Here is a 9,206-nt window from a genome sequence, read left to right as displayed (position 1 = left end):
AGAAGCAGGTGGATCCGTGTGAATGGAGGCCAACCTGAGCTACATAGCAAGTTCTGGGCCAGTCTGGGCTATGTACTGAGACTCTGTCTCAAAAGTAAAAACTAACAAAGATAATAGTGGCACTGGGTGTGATGGCTAATGCCTATAGTGTTAAGACCTTAGGAAGTAGTTTTGTTGCGTACCCGTCCCACCCAGACCGCAGAGGCCCAGCCAGTGAAGGCTCTGGAGTTGGCTGCGAGATGAGCCTGGGGCCATGAGAGGTGACCTGGTGATAGTTACCAGCTGCACAGCTGATTAAGTAGCAGAGGAGATTAGAACTCAGTTCCTTGCCTCCCAAGATTGTTAAGAATGAGTCTGCGGAAGCAAACCCCTAGTGACTTCTTAAAGCGGATCGTCGGACTGCCAGTTGGGGTGGAGCTAAATTCTGGGGTGGATTATCGAGGGGTCCTGGCCTGCCTGGATGGCTCCATGAATATAGTCCTGGAGCAGACAGATGAGTATGTAAACGGGCCGCTGAAGAATAATGTGGGATGCGTTCATCCGCGGGAACAATGTGCTGTGTATAAGTACACAGAAGCGGAGCATGTGAAGACACCAGGAGCAGTTCTCTTCACACTTGGGTGTACTTTAGTATGAAGAGTTTGATTTTTTTTTTTGTCCTTTTACAACCCTAGTTGGTCTGGTTTCATAGTGGTTGGTGTGTTTTGTTTTGTTTTTTAATCGCCATTTAAATAAGATGGAGGTGTTACATTACAAATCAAATCTTAAACTTTTCATGTTCACATTTACTCCTGTCTGTACAGAATATAATAATAATTTAAAAAAAGACTTAGGAAGTAGAGGCATGAGGATCAGGAATTCAAGGCTGTCCTCTACTACACAGAAAGTTGGAGGCAAGACTGAGCTATATGTGATTCTATTTTGGAAGGAGGGAAGAAAGGAGGGAAGGAAGAAAGGAAGGAGGGATGGAAGGAAGGGTCCTGAGTTCAATTCCCAGCAATGACATGGTGGTTCACAACCATCTGTAATGAGATCTGGTGCCCTCTTCTGGCCTGCAGGCATACATGCAGACAGAACACTGCATACATAATAAATAAATAAATCTAAAAAAAATGGAGAGGTTGGAAGAACACCAAGATCATGTGTGGCAGTAGTAAGAAGTATGGATCACCTTAGGAGAGTTTCACCTTTCCACTGAGGGTGGGAAAGCAGAGAGAGGGCAGAGTAGGACCAACAGAGTCTTCTCAACCAAGAAATATCGGCACGTTTTATATGGAGCATATAAATCCTTCAGAGGATAGGAAAATAAGTGTGGAAAGGACAAGTAGCGAGAATGATATTCCTGATGGGAGGGGGTTGGGCTGTGGTGTGGAGCTGGGGGCTTGGCCTGTGAGCTTGGGTGGCTCACTCTGGCCACAGAAGGACAGGCAGCATATTGGGCAGGAAGCCTGTGGAAAAGCCTTCTCAAGATAGTTTCCCCCAACTGACAGGAAGCCAGAAGTTCAGCTGAGTTGGGGAGGGGTTTTAGAGGTTTGAAGAGATGGAAGCAACCCTTGGGAAATGATGGACACAGGAACTCTGTGTGTGACGGTCAGTTCTTACCAAAGCCACCCCTGGAGGAGCTGACCTGTGCACAGGGTGAGACTGGTTTATTGGTGAGGTTGTTTGTTTACAGTCACATTACTCTGCTGAAGGACAAGAGTGGCCTCATCACCCAGAGGGATTTGGCTGAAGCCTGGGAGGGAGTCTGAGGAGTGTCCTGGCTGGTTGTGTGTGTCAGCTTGACACAAGCTAGTCATCAGAGAGGAAGAAGCCTCAGTTGGGGAAATGCCTCCATGAGGCCCAGCTGTAAGGCATTTTCTCAATAACTGATCAGTGAGGGAGAGCCCAGGCCACTGTGGATGGTATCATCCCTGGGCTGGTGGTCCTGGGTTCTATAGCACCTGCATCAGCTCCTGCTTCCAGGTTCCAGCCCTGCTTGAGTTCCTGCTTTGACTTCCTCCAATGATGAACTATGATCTGGAAGTGTAAGTCAAATAAACTCTTTCCTCCCCAACTTGCCTTTTGGTCATGGTGTTTCCTTACAGCCATAAGAACCCTGACTAGCAGGCGGATCTCTGTGAGTTCGAGACCAGCCTGGTCTACAAGAGCTAGTTCCAGGACAGGCTCCAAAGCTACAGAGAAACCCTGTCTCGAAAAACAAAACAAAACAAAAAACAAAAAACAACCAAAAAAAAAGAACCCTAAGACAAGGAGCAAACAGAAAAGTGGGATAAAGCCTCTCCGCTGACGCAATAATCCAAATCAGACCAAATCTAATCGAATTACAAAAAGCCCACGTTTAATGGATTCTATCGTTCAGAGTGGCCCTTCAGGTCCCCCAAGGAGGAAGACCCGGAAAACAAGGAGAGGGGGAAGGAGAACAGGAAAGACCATGTGTTGGTCTCTGGGGGCAGTTTAAATATCCCGTAGGAGTGGTCTTGACCCTCTCTGGGGAGGGGTCACTGTTTGGCAGGCTTTCTCAGAGGTGGAGTCTGGACTGAGGCATCTCACAGGGGAGGGGGCTTGAAATGGAGCTTTCCACTCAGCATTCCAAAATGGATGCCAGGAGCTGAGGTGAAGCCCCCACCCAAACATTCCAGACTCTTTGGATATAGGGGTGTCAGTGGCTGGGGTGATGCTTCCAGCCAAACAATAAACATTCACTATGAACTTTGATACACAAAACAAGAGGGTGGTGGGTGCCTAGGTCTGGAGAGGTTTGGTGAGTTGGCTTGCACGGTGGTGACTGGTGAGCAAAGTTCTCAGCCAAAGTGGTGTGCAAGCCAAACACTTGTTCCTGCGTGAGCCTGCACACACAGACACCCGGCATGCGCAATCATGTCTGCTCCTATCGCCTCACGCCAGCCAGTTATGGAGCTGCGCCTGGGATTCCCTCGGCCTCCCCATCCTCCCCAGTTGTTTCTGTCCCTTCCAGCTGTCTTCGAACAGGGCAGACTCCATTAACACTTGGTGGCTGGTAGGAATATTATGTGGTGAGACCCTAGACTAAAGCCCTACAGATGTCACAGCAGCTGCTCACTCTTTGTGTGTGTGTGTGTGTGTGTGTGTGTGAGAGAGAGAGAGAGAGAGAGAGAGAGAGAGAGAGAGAGAGAGAGAGAGAGAGAGAGAGGGAGGTTGGTCAGAGGCCAACTGGCTTTTGAGAGCCAGTTCTCTATTCTGCCATGTGGGTACCGAGAATAGAACTTGGGTTGCTAGGCTTGGGGGTAATTGTCTTGACCTAATGAGCCATCTCACCAACACACACACACACACACACACACACACACACACACCCCTACCTCTACCTCCAGGCTGTCATCACACTGGATATGTAGCGTAGGATGACTCTGCCGGTTAGTTTTTTTGTCAACTTGACACAAGCTAGGGTCACCTGGGAAGGGGGAACCTCATTCGAGAAAAGGTCTCCATCAGACTGGCCTGTAGGCGTGAATATAGGGGCATTTTCTTGATTAATGGTTGCTGTGGATAGGCCTAGCCCATTTGTGGGTAGAGACATGTGTGGACACAGACTGTCTGAGAAAGTGGGCTGTGCAGGCCACAGGAAGCAAGCCAGTAAGCAACACTCCTCCAGTGGCTTCTGCTTCAGTTCCTGCCCTGACTTCCCTCAGTAACAGACTGATTTGAACGTGGAAGCCACGTGAACCATTTTCTCCCGAAGTTGATGTTGGTCGTGGTGCTCATCACAGCAATAGGAAGCAGGCAAGGACAATGACCTTGAACTTCTCCAGTGCTGGGATCGCAGGTCCGCACTACACTCCTGGTTCAGGAACGAACTATTTTGACTATAATTTAAAATAAAAAAAATTATCTGGACCAGTTGTGCAAGCCTGTAATCTGTGTCGGAAGCTGAGGCAGGAAGATCACAAGCTCAGTCAGCTTGGGCAGGTTTGTGGGACCAGGCTTCAAAATTAAAAAGCAGAGTGGGAGACGGCTCATTGGGTAAAGTACTTGCTGGGCAAGTGCGAGACTCCGAGTCCAGATACCCAGTAATAGCCAGATGTGACAATGTGCGTATGTGACCCCAGGGGTGGACATCTGTCACTGACCAGCCAGTCTACCCGAACTGGCAGGTTCCAAATTCAGTGACGAGATCTCATCTCAAAAAATAAGAAGGTGGCCGGGTGGTGGTGGCGCACGCCTTTAATCCCAGCACTCGGGAGGCAGAGGCAGGCAGATCTCTGTGAGTTCGAGACCAGCCTGGTCTACAAGAGCTAGTTCCAGGACAGGCTCCAAAGCCACAGAGAAACCCTGTCTCGAAAAACCAAAAAAAATAATAAATAAATAAATAAGAAGGTGAGCAATAGAGGAGGACATCTGACATTGATGTCTGACCCCTACATGCATGTATATACATGCACACATGAACATGTGGACACATGTGTCGTTGGGGTTTTTGGTTTTTTTTTTTTTTTTTTTACTCTTTTGTGAGGCCCACCACCCAGCTCCCAAATAAATACACACGGAGGCTTATTTTTTTTTTCTCATAAATGCTTGATCTTAGCTTGGCTTGTTTCTAGACAGCTTTTCTTAAATTATCCTATTAATCTTTTGCCTTTGGTCTTTTGTCTGCCTCTATTTCTGTATATCTTTTCTTTCCTTCTTACTCTGTGTCTGACTTTGTGGCTAGGTGGTTGGTCCCTGGAGTCCTCCTCTCCTTCTCCCAGATCTCTCCTCCTATTTATCCTCTCTGCCTGTCAGCCCCGCCTATCCTTTCTCCTGCCTTGCTATCGACCATTCAGCTCTTTATTAGACCAATCAGGTGTTTTAGACAGGCAAAGAATCACAGCTTCACAGAGCTAAACAAATGCAACATAAAAGAATGCAACACATCTTTGCATCAGTAAACAAATGTTCCACAGTATAAACAAATGTAACACATCTTAAGAAATATTCTACAACATTTCTCCCCTTTTTGCTAAATAAAAATGGAAGGTTTTAATTTTAATATAGTAAAACTATATACAACAAAAATAGTTATCAAGTAAGAATTTACAATATTCAGTCCAGTTGAATTTATCAAATTCAGAGAAAATACTACATTATCAATCTTATCTTAGTGAGTCCAAAGTTTTATACCTAACTTACTTCTATCATAACTAAGAAAAACGGAAATGCTAATTATTTAGTCTTTAACTCCATCAACAACCCCAGAAGAAATTAATATTTCCTAACAACAGAAACATCTACCTGGATAGTCACCCAAAGTTCCCCTGCAATGTTGGGGCATCCATCTTCAGTCTACCCCAGTTGTCATAGGTTGAATATTTGTGCCCCCAAATACATGCCAAGACTGATCCCCCAGTGTGATGAATGGTATTGGGAGACAGAGCTTTTGGGAAGTGACTAGGCATATGGGTGGGGTCTTCAGGATGGGATGCCCTTATAAAAGAGGCCCAAATAATAGCAAGGATGGATCTATTATTAAAAGAAAAGAGCCAGTAAACACCACTTCAACTAGTTCCTGGACTTAGCTTGCAGTCTCCAGATCTGCGAAAATATATATATGTTATTAAGCCAGGCAGGATAGCTCAAGCTTGGGATCCTAGCTAGCCAAGGCTGTACATTAAGAGCCTGTCTAAAAGAAAGGAAGGGAGGGAGGGAAGAAAGGAGGGGAAAAGTCTAATAAAACATAAAAACAGGGGCTGGAGAGATGGCACAGTGGTTAAGAGCAGTGATTGCTCTTCCAGAGGATCTGGGTTCAATTCCCATCATCCACAAGGCAGCTCTTGTCTATACTTTTTGAAGCAGGCAGGCGCCAGCCATGCTGCACTTCTGGGCACGACCACCAGGTGGAGACTCTGGGTCGTGTTTCTGCCTTGTAGATGGTTGACTCCTAGCTTTAACACAGACAGACGCTGGCCTGACCCATACTGTCAGACCTGTTTAAAAAGAAAGAAAGAAAGAAAAAAGTCTGTATGTCCAAGGAATCTGCAGGAGACTAATTCAGGCAATATTTGAGACTATTGGGTTGGAGCCCTGAGGCAGAAACCAGAGGCACTTTCATGTCTGACTCAAACGCTGTCTTGCTGTTATCTCTGTCTCTGTCTGCCTCTCTGTCTTTGTCTCTCTTTCATTTTGTTTGTATGTGTATGGATGCTTTGCCTGCTTGTATGCCTGTGACACTTGCACGCCTGGTGCCTGTGGAAGCTGGAAGAAGGTATCTGATCCCTTGAGACTGGAGTCATTACAGTCAGTCGTGAACCCTTTTTTTTTTTTTTTTTTTTTTTTTTTTGGTTTTTCGAGACAGGGTTTCTCTGCAGCTTTTTTAGAGCCTGTCCTGGAACTAGCTCTTTTTTTTTTTTTTTTTCTAGAATGCTTAGTCTGTCATTTTTATTTATAACATTGCTCATAGATTTTATACTTTATAGGTATGGCATTTTACATATGCAATACTTTTCATCATACATATTTTTGTATTATGTTTGTCAAAGGAACATGTGTACTTTAGCATATATAAATATTTCATTTTACTGTAATATTCATTTTTATATATGTATATTATAATCTGTGTATAAGATATTTTCCTTATTGTCTTTATCAATTTGTTCATTTGTGGTAGGAACTAGCTCTTGTAGACCAGGCTGGCCTCAAACTCACAGAGATCCTCATGCCTCTGACTCTCCAGTGGTGACCTGCACCACCACCACCCCCTGATTCAGGTATGTCTCTTGCTGCCAAACTTGGTGGAAACCATGTGGTGCGAGAAGATAACCAACTCCTACAAGTTGTCCTCTGACCTCCATAACTTGCTATGACGTGTGTGTGTGTGTGTGTGTGTGTGTGTGCACTAAAATAAGTAAATGCAAATTAAAAGGAAAAAAGATGAGAACAAGAGCCTTTTCTACAGTGTTTAGCTGCTGAAAGTATTTGGTGACAAATCTAAGTCCCACCCCTTACCGTAATGACATTGCCTCTTCTTTTGTAATAGCTGTCTGTCCCCAGCCTAGCTAGCACCAGAAGGTCCTCAAAGGATAGGCAGACGCACTAGAAACACAGGGAGGGGTTGCCAAGCAGTGCTGGGAGGGGCAGGTGGGAACAGGTGTGGGGGGTGAGGACAGAATCTCCAGGATGCCACTCAAGGGCAGGAACTGTACTTGGGCTTTGAATCAGCAGCCTCGAGAGCTCTGTGATCAATGTCTACACAGCACCAGGATCACAGATGTGTGCAAGCACACCCAGCCTTTCACACTCACTTTTCAATGAAAATACTGGTGGGACCGAGATGTCAAGCAACAAGAGGAAGACTTCTTGGTCAGCCAGCGGCAGAAAGGGGGCTGGAGCACAAACGGTCTGTTCCAAGATGGCCTCTTGGCTAGTTAAAGCACACAGTTCAAAGCTGGAGAAAGCCCTGGAGGGACCTGCATCTCTGTAGCCTCTCTACTTGGCCTCTGTGCCTCTGTGCCTCTGATGTCACCTGGCATGGACTGGAGGAGAGGAGGAGGCTCCAGTAGATGCTGACAGAAGCTTAGCCCACCCCAGAGAGATGGGTAAAGGGGTATGAAAGGAAGAGCCCTTCCCCTCGGAGCTGCAGTTAGTGATAAAGGACAGAGGAGACCGGCGCTGAGCTGAAGCAGAGGAGAGAGGCTGGAAGGATGAGACATCTATGTGGGAGGAAGCAGAATCCTGGTCTCAAGGCGATGGGATTGGGCTGGCAAGGCCCTTGTCTTGGGTTTCATGTCCCAGATCACAGCTCGTCCAGCTGTGATGAGCAGTAGGGCTAGGAGCCGTGCAAAGGGTTCACTGAATAGGTGCAGGGTTCAGTGGTGGAAGCCCGGGTCCAAGATAATGGCAGGGCATGCATTTATCATCCAACTGTTGTCTGTGGATGGTGCATAGCTGCCATGCTGGACTCCCAGAAGTCCCATGATGAACTGTCCATTCTCTAAGGACAGAGCCCGACTCCTCCAAGCAGTCTCCGTTAGCATGGACAAAAAGACAAAAAAAAAAAAAAAAAAAGAACTGGAAATGTGTTGGTTACTAAACTATGTCTAGTATGCACAAAGCCCTGGGCTCAATCCCGAGCATCACCTAAACTGAGTGTGGTGGTAAATAATTAATCCGAGCATTTGAGAAGTGGAGAGACAGGGATCAGAAGTTCAAGGCTTTCGTTGGCTATACTGAGAGTTCAAGACTAATCTGGGCTACATAAGACCCTGTCTAGAAACCAAGGTTAAAGTCATCTTTGGCAACATAGTGAGCTTGAAGACAGCCTATAAGATTCTGCCAGAGAGGGAGAGAGAGAGAGAGAGAGAGAGAGAGAGAGAGAGAAAGAGAGAGAGAGAGAGAGAGAGAGAGAGAGGCAGGGAGGGCTTCTCTCAGCAGATGACATTGGATAAGAGACCAGAAGAAGAGGGAAGGCAGCAGCTATGCACATCTAGGTGAAGAGTGTTTTGAGCAAAGGAAGCAGCCAGTGCAAAGACCCTGAAGTAAGAGGGTCTGGCAAAAAGGGAGAAGGGAAGGCTCTGATGCCCTATGGGTGGAAGCAGAGTAATGGAGGATGCAAGGGGCTGGCGCTCAGGGAAGGTGGATTGTGGAATATTCCTTTACACTGTGTGAATATGTGTCACTGTGATTGGGTTAGTAAAGAAGTTGGCTGGCCAATAGTTGTACAGGTAGAGGTTAGGCAGGACTTGCAGAAAAAAGAGAGCATGAGAAAGAAGAGGAGGACGTTCTCAGAATCAGCAGGGGATGCAGAGAGAAGGAGATGAGCTTATCATACTGAGAAAAGGTATTGAGTCATGTGGCAGAGTATAGATAAGAAATATGGATTAATTTAAAATGTAAGAGTTAGCTAGTAGCAAACCTGAGCTATTGGCCAAGTTATTAAGTCTCTTTGTGGTTATTGGGGAGCAGGCTGATTGGACAGAAAAGTCTGCCTACAACGGATCATACAGAGTCTTAAAAACCACTGTAAGAGTCTGGCCATGTTAATGCACACGCCTTCCATCCCAGCATTCTGAGAGGCAGCGGCAAATGGGTCTCTGTGTGTTCATGGCCAGCCGGATCTACAGAGTGGTTTCCAGGACAGCCAGGGCTACATAAACTCAAAAACTGACAATAAAAAACCAATTCAAACCAAAAAATGGCTGCTGTAGAAATGTTAGCTATTTTCCTGTGTTTATTTGTGTGGCAGGGAGTGTATC

General features: G+C 46.2%; 1 pseudogene; it reads left to right on the top strand.

Annotated features, from left to right (window-relative positions):
- The first annotated feature begins 348 nt into the window (after positions 1–348).
- LOC119813975 lies at positions 349–589 on the top strand (annotated as a pseudogene).
- The last annotated feature ends 8,617 nt before the right edge of the window (positions 590–9,206 follow it).

The sequence above is a fragment of the Arvicola amphibius genome, chromosome 5 (genome assembly GCF_903992535.2).
Source record: "Arvicola amphibius chromosome 5, mArvAmp1.2, whole genome shotgun sequence".
Taxonomy (NCBI): domain Eukaryota; kingdom Metazoa; phylum Chordata; class Mammalia; order Rodentia; family Cricetidae; genus Arvicola; species Arvicola amphibius.
This window is presented reverse-complemented; position numbering and strand designations above follow the sequence as displayed.